Source organism: Macrobrachium rosenbergii, chromosome 56, assembly GCF_040412425.1.
Source record: "Macrobrachium rosenbergii isolate ZJJX-2024 chromosome 56, ASM4041242v1, whole genome shotgun sequence".
In the NCBI taxonomy this organism is placed as follows: Eukaryota; Metazoa; Arthropoda; class Malacostraca; order Decapoda; family Palaemonidae; genus Macrobrachium; species Macrobrachium rosenbergii.
In genome coordinates this window covers 19,407,146-19,418,941 of record NC_089796.1, presented here as the reverse complement: position 1 = coordinate 19,418,941, position 11,796 = coordinate 19,407,146, and the positions used below count along the sequence as shown (strand labels likewise).

Genomic DNA, 11,796 nt, shown 5'->3' with positions numbered 1-11,796 from the left:
ATATATTGTATATGGTTGCTTTACTCAGAATTGTGAAGTATAATTATTACTTTTGATAATCATTATTAATGTTAAATCTTTCACTCCATACAGTCATGTTTTTCACTACAATACATTTAACAGGATATATGTTACCTGATTAAATATTTACTGTTCTAAACCTTTCAACTATCTTCCATGCACGTTTATATTCAAATGTATTTTACATACTTCATATTATGTTGCTATTTACTTCCTTTAAAAGCACAATATAATGTCAACTAATTTTTTCCCATACAAAATTATCTTAGTACCTTAAATGATTTTGGGATTATTCATAATTTTATTGGCTAAAATGCATGTAAATTTTCTGTTTTTATACGGTTTGCTGAATAGGGAGGGGAGGGGAGAGTTGGGGGGAAGAATTGCAGTCCAAGTCTGGATGTTAGCTGCCACGGAAACTGAAAGAAAGGACAAATGGTCGAACGCTCCCAACTGACTACTTCCTAAGCAGACTTTCTTATTCACTTCTTCATATTTTCAGACGTTTGGAATGTTTGCTTATTTCCTACACATGTAATGTATATCACTTTTATGACAACAAATACTTAAAGTTTTCCCCTCACTCGTCCATAAATACTCCAGTTCTGTAACTGGCATCCACTTTCTCAAATATACACTGATTAACAGGCTAACACCCTGTCATTCCTTATGTTGTTATATGAATAAGTTTTTAAGGGGGATAGCGCGAACGCAGTCCCCCACTACCAAAAATTGCGCACCCGAGTTGACCACATTTGGGTCAATCGCAAGGGTCAGCACCACCGGAGTGCAATGGTGAGCCTCACCTTGGGGGAACCACCTTCGTGATCATGGTGTCCCCTGTGCCAGGTAAGTATGCTTTTCACCCACACGACTAAACCCTAGCTAACATGTTCTGAGGACATGTAGCTCGCAAATAAACTTGTTATACAAAATAATTCTTTTTATTGATTCACATTAGAGCATTACCTTAATGCCCAGTATTTAAACCATTTTATATTTAGAATTAAAATTAAAAATAACTGAAATTTACATTAAAAAATCAAATGGCTTAGTGATTCCTAGTCTGTTGGTTTTCTATCAATAGAATGACTGACCAGTCATATCTAACGCATCAAAAAAAATCCTATGAAGGAAAATTTATTAATCTGTAAAAAATATTTATCAATCTGTAAAAGTCCGAAAATGATCTTATTTATTAATTAAATTCAATTATTTTAGAGATGCAAAATTTTCTAAATTCAACTTGTGTGTGCACAGCAGCCACAGGCCCCTCTGTACCATGTCAATACACAGGGCTATGGGTCCTAGTATTTTGAAGTCAAACCATTCAATTCCAAACCACGAATATGGACATTTCAAGGTGTCACTGGTTTTTTCTTGGTTATGAGCTGCCATACAGCAAGAGCCTGTGAGAGCACAAGGCTGGCTTAATCTAAATTAATGTTTATTTCTCGTGACCAGTTTGGAGGTAATGTAGGTGGGAAGTGTTAAATTTCAGACATTGTACGATTTGACCAGTGTACCAGCTCCAAATTCGCCCAACTTGCTCATCAGACCTTCCATTCTGTCCTCCAAATACATAATGCTCTGGTAGCAGAAATCCACCCATCAATCAACCCACCCAAATAACTGTTAGGCTAGTGAAGGGACGAAGTTAGGATAATTCAGTTTTAACCCCATTGGAAGTTTTGGCCAGATCATTTATTCAAAAGGACTCAAGTAAGTTTGCTAAAGATCAGTCAGTGTCTATTGAGGGTCCAGGGGCAAAGCTCAGATATGTAAGAAGGCCATCTAAGAGAGTTTGGGAAAGAAGGTCTGGTTAAGTAAGCATGCAAGATGTTTTGGTTAAGTTAGAACTGAATGGTTAGGGAAGTTTTGCACTGACTGAGATGGGGCCAAGGTCAAAGCACATATGCAACATAATTTGCAAGTTTGCAAGGCAATACAATACAATTGTAGTAGTTTTTAAACCATTGTACAAAATGTCTCTTTGAGAAGAAATGGAACAGAAACCATCACACAGCACTGATGTTTATTTAAGGGACTGATTTAGAAATTATGTGGTGTAAAGTCTGCCTTTCTTGGGGTAACAAAGAAAAACTATGTTACTCTGCTGCTATCCATTATGAGGGTCATTTCATGTGCTTATCACAGCCATGTAGCCCAAATATATGCACAACTGTTGTGTATATAACAACTGCAAGCTTTAAAATTAAGCAGGCTTTATGACAGCACAGGCCCTTGCACAATGGCACTGTATAATTGAAGGTATGTAGTGCTGAAGTGGATATGAGACCTGGTGAAATTCTGACTCAACCAGCAGAGCCAAGGTGGACATGTATGTTATATTCTTTTGGAGACCCCTTGCTCTAAGTAATTACTTTACCTTCCTTGTCCCAACATTCAAGAAACATAATCTCAAGAGAATACCCAAGAAGAAAATGCCACACAGTCTGTGGTGCCATACAATCATATAATAAAGGAGGGTGGACAATGTTTAAAAAGCCATGTGGCATGCAAGTAATTGATGGGTGTAACAAGAAAGGAGAATTTTTTCTCCTTGACGTATTACTAAGGAGAGGTCCTCATCCTCCCGTCGAGGTCAAACAGGTACCACAGACCCATCCATGCTGCTACCAATGAAGAAGCCATTACACACACACAGACGGAGAGGTCCTCACCCTCCCGTCGAAGTCAAACAGATGCCACAAACCCATCTGTGCTGCCACCAATGAAGAAGCCATTACACACACACAGAGGTCCTTATCCTTCTGTCGAAGTCAAACAGGTACCACAGACCCATCCATCAAAATGACTTCCAGCTCCTCCATTATTGCCATTCAACCATGCTGCTGTTGACTTTGTAACTGTGAGTTGCCCAGAACCTCTCAGATCACCATCCAAAACCTGACTACTGCTGTCACTCACTCCATGACGGACATCACCTTGTCACCTTGACGATAAATACTGGGGTGCAGGAGAAACAATTGAACAATCGTAAAGATTGTTTCAACCAAATAACAACCAATCGTTACATTTCACATCTGGGCAACAAGAAGTCAAAATGATAAGAAGAGAGAATTGCTACTCGCAGGGATTGTGCATTAATTTGTTTGAGCAGTCTGAATTGTAATGAAAAAGCAGAATCAAGAGCACTTAGTTAGATGGGTTCCCTCCACCCATACCAATGAGCACATCTTAATCAGCCTGCACCAGCTATAGCTGGCAAGATTCAGAAAAAACTTTTATAAGATGAAAGAAGACTTAACCACTGTTAGAATTTGCTATTGGGTGTTATCCCCATCTTTATCTTGATATCTTCCTGTCGTCAAAAATGACAGCAAAATTTCAACAATTTTTTCAGCTGCATAATTCTTATAAATATTAGATGTTTCTCCATTTAAATAAATGCGGGTTGAAACTCTGGGAAGCATCAAACATTATCATCTGCATTAACACCATACAGTAAAAAGTTATGCTATAATGCTTTGCTATTCAGTGGCTAGCATAAATACTAATATTAGAGCATGGTGCTATATCACTGTGAATGCAATTCATCAAAATTTTTAAAGCTGCAAAAATGAAAGTTTATATCTTTTTTACCAATACTCCGTACAACAAATTATAAACATTTAATTTTGCTAATAACAAAAACTATAGGTACTATACAGCAGAATTTGGTTACTGAATCTAAAATGCTTGGCCCCAGAGCAAGAGCCCGTGCCCACACAAGGGTGGCTTAATCTAAAACAAATGTACAATGTTTTCATGCTGGCCTTCATTTCATCTTCTCCACTCTTGAGGTTGAAACACTCGAAAACAAGGTGGATTCCATGACGACAATATCTAAACTGTTGTCCCCCAATAAACATTTTCAACCACTCTCCAATTCTGCTCTCCTATCCTTGAGTCAATTTGGTAACATAAAATGACACAAGTGAAAACATAATCTTATTTTAAAGTAGTAAAAATACACTGTACTCAATTTTAAAGTAGTAAAAATACACTGTACTCAATTTCAGAAAGTATTATTTGCAACCAGGGATAAGATACGTGATCACACTAATTGTAGCTTAACGTCTGTGATCAGATTTTCACACCAATTGTAGCTTAATGTCTGTGATCTGATTTTCCAACAATGATCAACTGCCTAAGGAGAGTCACTTGAATTGGTACAGCTTGCGCCTTCGGACCTTGGTTTTCACCATCTACCTCTTATCTTTCCAAAATCTACCTCATACCTTTCTAATATTTACCTCATACTTTTCCACTAACTATCTTGTACCTTTCCACTACCTACCTGATACCTTTCCAGTATCTACCTTGTACCTTTCCACTATCTATCTAATACCTTTCCACCATCTACCTTGTACCTTTCCATTATTTATCTCATACCTTTCCATTATCTATGTCATACCTTTCCACTATCTACCTCATACCTTTCTGCTATCTACCATGTACCTTTCCACCATCTACCTCATACCTTCCCACTATCTACCTTGCCCCTTTCCACTATCTACCTCATACTTCCTGTTGTCCATCTTGAACTGAATCGTACATTTCCACCATCTGCCTCGAACCTAATCACTATCTATCATTTACCTTTCCAATATCTATCTCATACCTTTCCACTATCTACCACATACCTTTCCACTATCTACCTTGCCCCTTTCCACTATCTACCTCATACTTCCCGTTGTCCATCTTGAACTGAATCATACATTTCCACCATCTGCCTCGAACCTAATCACTATCTATCATTTTACCTTTTCCAATATCTATCTCATACCTTTCTACTATCTACCACATACCTTCCACTATCTACCTTGCCCCTTTCCACTATCTCCACTCATACTTCCAAGTTGTCCATCTTGAACTGAATCATACATTTCCACAATCTGCCTCGAACCTAATCACTATCTATCATTTACCTTTCCAATATCTATCTCATACCTTTCCACTATCTACCTCATACCTTCCCACTATCTACCTTGCCCCTTTCCACTATCTACTTCATACTTCCCGTTGTCCATCTTGAACTGAATCATACATTTCCACCATCTGCCTCGAACCTAATCACTATCTATCATTTACCTTTCCAATATCTATCTCATACCTTTCCACTATCTACCACATACCTTTCCACTATCTACCTTGTACCTTCCTACTATCTACTTTGTGCCTTTTCACTAATCTACTTCAGACCTTCCCACTATCTACTTTGTACCTTTTCACTAATCTACTTCTGACCTTTCCACTATCTGTCTTGTACATTATAAATATCTACCTTGTACCTTTCTACTATCTACCCTGTAACTTTCCACTATCTGCCTCAAACCTATCCACTATCTATCCCCATAACTTCAACTAGATGCCTTGTACCTTTCAATTGTCTGCTTCTACCTTTCCACTATCTACCTCACTTTTCAACTACCTGTCCTGCACCTTTCCATTTCCTACTTAACATCTTTCCACAATCTGCTTAGTATCATTCCACTATCTATCGTATACCTTTCCACACTCTGCCTCATACCTTTCCACAATTTGCCTGATACCTTTCCACTATTTGTCTTCTACCTTTCCATTATCTCTCATGCATCTTTTGCCAACTACACTGAACCTTTCCACTATTTACCTCGTTACTTTCTGCTACGTTTTTTACCTTTCAACTATTTACCATTTTATTTACCACTGCATGTCTCAACCTTTCCACTACCTATCTTGTGCATTTCTACTGTCTACCTTGTAAATTTCCACTACATGTCTTGTACCTTTCCACGATCAACCTTATACCTTTCCACACTCTACCTCATAACTTTCACCTATGTGTCTTGTACCTGTCCATTATGCACCTTGCTACAATCTACCTCATAACATTCAACTATCTGCTTTGTACCTTTCCACTATTTATCTTATACCCTTCCAGTATCTACCTTGTAAATTTCCACTATCTGAATTATGCATTTCCACTGTCACCCTGGTACCTTTGCACTACTGGTAACGTAGCTTTCCAATATCTACCTCTTAACTTTCCACTATCTTGTGCCTTTTCACTGTCTACTTTATACCTTTCCACTATCTATCTTGTACCATTCCACCAGCTCGAGTTAATACATTGGGTTCATGTGAATCTCTAAAAGAGCATCGAACTTTGCTTCACAAATGGTGGAAGTCACATTGAAGATGTCACTTATTAATATTTCTGTTAAATAAAAGATTCACTTTTTTTTTTACTAAAAACTATATTTTACTAAAAACTATACTGAAAACCTATTTAGTTGTAAATAGTTATTTCCTGTGTCAAGACTTTACAAACACCCTGTATAATCTGAATCACTCAATAGCTGTATACAAGGTCATTATTTTTAATTAAAAATTAGGATTTGGCAACAGAAATTGAAATTTAGAATAATCACATATTTTCTGATAAAAATAATGATCGAACACTGACACCCGGAACTTAACAAGACAATAGAGTGCGAGCCATTTTCCCAATACAGTATCCTGTGTAACACCACAAACAAGATGGACCCTTATAGAGGCATTTATTTATAACCTACAAGCTAAAATGAAGTATTTTAAAAAGGCAAGATTACAGGAGGAAAAAATGAATTGGAAAGTTAAGTTGAAAAATAAACCATTTTAGAGATCATTGGTCTTGTGAAAGTTCCTATGACCTAATGAGCTATAGGGAATTGATTGGAGATTTTTATCCCATGAAGGGAATTTTAAAAGAAAATCATAAATCAATCCACAGTGGTTGGAACTCAACCACTCAGCCTGTGACGTCTCCTCCACTCCAAGGGCGAGCCCATGAGGGAACGGTCTTCAATGCTCAGGAGTAACTGAATACTCAAGAGCCGCTTCCGCTCAGAGGACGACACTCCAACCTCGTCATCGTGGTTGAATTCGTTGCGAGTTTTGGACTTAAACTCGTCAATCACACTATAGAATTGATCCTATGTAGTATGATCATACCTTCAGCCTCAAAACTTCGAGATCTCATCACACAAGATGCTGACTCTCTTTATTATTACAGATAATTATGTTAATAATGATTGGATGGTAATGTATTTATAATGATTAATGGTTTATTACTGTTCTTAACATGTTTTCTCTAATAATATTAAATGCACAAATTTCACAGTGGCGTCAAAGAGTGAAAAAATCTTCAGATCAGAAATTTTATCAAGAAAACGAATAGGGATTACAAACATGATTTCGCTTACCAGTCGGAGCTACCTTGGCTCAAGTTAAAACAGCACCACTTTCACCTTGCCCACCATTTTAATAATTTGCATTTTTATAATATTAATTTGTTTGTGTTTATAATCGATATCACATCAGTAATTTAACATTTTAAATTTTTTTAATGATTTCACTGATGACGAAACATTAAAATACGTCAATGGTAGCATAACGAGAATCTACTGCATAAGCTAGAAGTATGACGGCCGAAGGTGGAACCACACAATTACTACAACAGTAACATATTTATGATATTGAACGCTAACTCTTCCTCAACAGTATTTGAGTGTTAACTAGACATATGGCAACGTGTGAATCGTGTTGCTTTGTTCATATAAACATCTGATATGCGAATGGTAAAGATAAGACAAAATCCTTCTTGGATTGATTTGGTCAAGTTGTCCCCGTTAGTCTTCTAAGTTCAGCGCATTCTTTCTGATCTTTGGCACTTGAGAATAAAATTCTACAGTTGTGGATGCTACTCTACTGTTATCGTGCGACGTTTTACAGAACACATTACTTCTCTCTCTCTCTCTCTCTCTCTCTCTCTCTCTCTCTCTCTCTCTCTCTCTCTCTCTCTCTCTCTCATTTTCATACAACTGGTGAATGGGCCACAAACGACATTAACACACGTGAACACCTGTGGGCAGCTGATAGGCCAGACAGAATAAACTGTCCTACCATAAATGAAGCGGAAGTATTGTACTTCTGGGAATCTGGACAGATGGGAATTTGAAATAACGCACCCTTTTGATCTAGCAAAAGCATGAGGTTGCCTTCTCTGACAGAAGCCAACACGGAACATGGGGTTTCCAACTTGAGTATAGTCTGTTGTACGAAATCGTTCATCAGCAAGATTCAGACTCCTGTCGCCTTCTCCACTATGAAAATACACTAGGAATAGCCTGGAGAGCAGTCATCTACAACTTCCAGGACATCCTTTCCATCATCGTCCACACTTCTAAGAACAGAAAATTTTGATGAGTCTAGAGACTAAGCAGTCAACAGGATTGGTCTGTGAGAGAAAGGAGGGTGACGAGTACAGGCTGCTCCAGGAGCAAGAGCCTGTGCCAGCACAAGGCTGGCTTAACCTTAAACATAGGGTGACGATCCTTGAAGGGAAACCCTACAGCTGTCCCAAAGGACATGTGTAAGGAAGGTACTGAGTGACATGCTAGCTGGGTGTTCTCTAATTTATTGCTGGTTCCTTACTGAATACATGTACAGAATCTTCGAGGCTGTTATTGGCTGGTGCGAGCCGCAATGTAGTTTCTACACACAGACAAGACAAAACAGAGATTATGTTTCGGACATCTGTGCTTGTCGACAGACAAACAGATGGTGCTGTGAGACACGTAATAAATGCACAATGATAAAACATACCTCAATGGAAAGGCCAGGAAATTCCACATATGAACATTTGCATGAGATTTGAGACAGATTAATGAATACCATGCAGTAGCGTAATATGTGTGAAATGGTGAGATGTTTGGCATTTTCAAAAACAGAAACATACATGCAGTTTGATACAGAAGATTTGGAGGAACATTATGAGTACCTGGTCGGAATGCTTGCATGGCAATGCAAGTAGTGGTGATCGTAAATAAACTGAGACAACAATGACAGAAACGTTGTTTGGAAGAAGTTGCGTTCCTTCGAGCGATCGCCGCTGACGCACGGGAGGGAGAGAGAGCGGGATGCTTTGTTGGATCTTGTTTTGTCCGATGGCTGACTCACCACACGCGATGCCCTGGGACCACACATTGATCCCTTACAATACTGCACCCCACCCACAAGCAAGGCTCTGATAGCGGAATCATCTTGCTGACACTGTCGAATGGGTGTGAAGGGCTTGGGCTTTGGGCGGGCAGCAGGCTGAAGGACGATGCCAGTCAGGATGACGCCGGCCAGCAGAAACTCTAGGAGGGCGGCAGCAGGCTGAAGGATGATGGCTGCTGATCCTTCGGTAGCCAGCTCGAGAGGACGGTAGCAGTCTGAAGGATGACGTCGACTGGTCCTTCAGTGGTCAACTCGTCCAGTAGGAGTTTGGGGGCAGCGTCAGGATGTCTGGAGGAGGCGGCGAGGGCACTGGTGGTGGGGTGGGTCATCTCGGAGGGTCGGACATCTACTGCAGGCTCGGGAATGGAGGGAGGCTGAGTGAAGGAGGCGGCGAAGGATTCACTGGCGCGTGGGTCGTCATCATGGGTCGGACGTCTACCATCGGCTCCTTCGGGTCACCAGTGTAAGGAAGGTATTGAGTGACATGCTGGCTGGGTGTTCTCTAGTTTATTGCTGGTTCCTTACTGAATACATGTACAGAATCTTTGAGGTTGTTATTGGCTGGTGCAAGGCACAATGTAGTTTCTACACACAGACAAGACACAACAGAGATTATGTTTCGGACATCTGTGCTTGTCGACAGACAAACATGTGGCAGTTGTGAGACACATAATAAACATACGATAAAACATATATCAATGGAAAGGCCAGGAAATTTCACATATGAACATTTGCATGAGATTTGAGACAGGTTAAAGAATACGGTGCAGTAGTGTAATATGTGTAAAATGGCGAGACGTTTGGCGCCTTCACAAACAGAAACATACATGCAGTTTTGATACAGAAGATTTGGTGGAACATTATGAGGTACAGTGTCAGAATGGTGCTCCTTTACTGATGCAAGTAGTGGTTTATCATAAATGGGACTGGCGACAACAAAATACAATGAGAACTGTTGTGACCTGGAATAACATTTGACAATTCCTAATCAAGCACATTTTGCTTACCCAAATGGACAATAGCAGATGCATTGTTGAATACATGTTTTGATACCTGAGAAAAAGAAACACATAGCATACAAGTTGGTAGCTAAATATTGGTACATACAATCTATTTAAATGTTCTGCCATGGCTGAATCTGCATGACCTGTTATTGCATGGCGATCACTGAGACAACTGCAACTCCCCACCAAGAAAAGTTACCTTACCTAACTGTACGTTCCCCCCAATGACTTGGGTAGCGTTTGATTAATCGACGTCAATCCACTGGGTTAATGGTTATGCCCTATAGTTTTGGCAGATTCACGGACTTATCACCTGCCTTTCGGCTGGCTGTTGTGTGGGCGGATGTTTCAACAATTGGCAGCGTTAACAATTGTTACCTGATTGAGGGAATGACTCTTTCAAAAAGAAAAAGTGCCACCTTCCATTGTTTCTGTGAAAGAGAACTGGAAATAACCAGGTCAACACGACTCAGTCGTCTTTCCATGAGGGGCAAGCCAGAAAGCCAGGTTCCTCTTCAGCAAGCGGAAGACCCCCCCTCACTGGCCTGGTCAATGGTGACAAGTATGGGCTCATAATGAACCCCCGTGACTGGTTACCTGATTAGCCAACGGCGTGAAGGCACAGATTTATCACTCACCTATCCGCTTTTGCTTGGGCTTTCTCACGGTAGTTAAAGCCTCTGGACAGTTGTGACAATCCTTGAGACTGTGACTCATTGCCAAGACTAGAAACTGCTCTTCCCATTTTTCAGCTGCGGAGCTTAGTTCTCCATCAGCGGGGTGATTATCAGCCCGGATAACCCACTGCAGCTGGTCATCTCCACCTCAGCCTCCTAAACATCACCAAGCCTTGGTTGCAGTCCTCTGATGCGTTGGTGGTGTGGTGAGATCCCCCCCAGGAAGGCATCCCCCTGTCCTCCTCTCATGTGTGGTACCTTCCTCGCCAAACTCTGATAGCTGGAAATACTGTATCATCACTGAAGGTTAAGCTTCCCATGGGCATCATTAGCCACCTTTTCCACTATCGACAATCATCAGGAATATCTGGCCTTGCCTTTCGGGACAGTCTTCCTTGTACATTTCAATGTTTATCTGGCTGAACCGCGCAACTGTCCACCTTGTACCTTTCCTATGTGACCATGTAGCTTTGCTGGTTTGGCACCTCATTCCTTTCCACTAACTGACCTGTATCCTTCCATTCGTGTATCTTTTCACTGTCAGCACTCGTCCTGCCGGAGGGTGGGACAGCCCATTGGCCTTTTTACCTTGCTTTGTAGGTGGGCACCAGGGGCAATCTGGCATGCTGACCTAAAGGAGGTTTGGACCCCGGGGCTACATTGCCATTTCCACTTCAATCTCATGATCTTTCAAAACTAGCTGGGTCTCCATTTACTCTGCTACCAGGCAAGGTTCCTTGAAAATGTTGATCCCAAGCTGCAAAGTGTTGAGCTCAATTCTGGAGACCTGACTTGGGGTTCTTCCAATGCTGGGAGGTATTTGACTATCCATCTCAACTTTCCACTATCTGCCTTGTGTTTCCACTGCCTGGAGAAGTACCATTCCACAATCTGGTTATACCTTTCCAGAATGTGAATGCACCCCTTTCCAGGAGAATATGAAGTGCGGACCGCCCGGTGTGCGCATATCTTTCCATGAAGGTGCTCATAGTGGGCCTCCGGAGGGTTGTACCTTTCTACTGAAGAACCTTTCGATGGGCTGGGGCACCGTCAATGATCTTCTC

General features: G+C 40.6%; 2 non-coding genes across 2 annotated transcripts; both read right to left on the bottom strand.

The window, feature by feature from the left end:
* Nucleotides 1–715: 715 nt before the first annotated feature.
* On the bottom strand, nucleotides 716–878 carry LOC136836769 (U1 spliceosomal RNA). The gene has a single exon (XR_010852471.1). It is a non-coding gene; the product is annotated as a U1 spliceosomal RNA (small nuclear RNA).
* A 5,916-nt stretch (nucleotides 879–6,794) lies between these two features.
* On the bottom strand, nucleotides 6,795–7,000 carry LOC136836782 (small nucleolar RNA U3). Its single transcript, XR_010852483.1, has one exon. It is a non-coding gene; the product is annotated as a small nucleolar RNA U3 (small nucleolar RNA).
* Nucleotides 7,001–11,796: the final 4,796 nt, after the last annotated feature.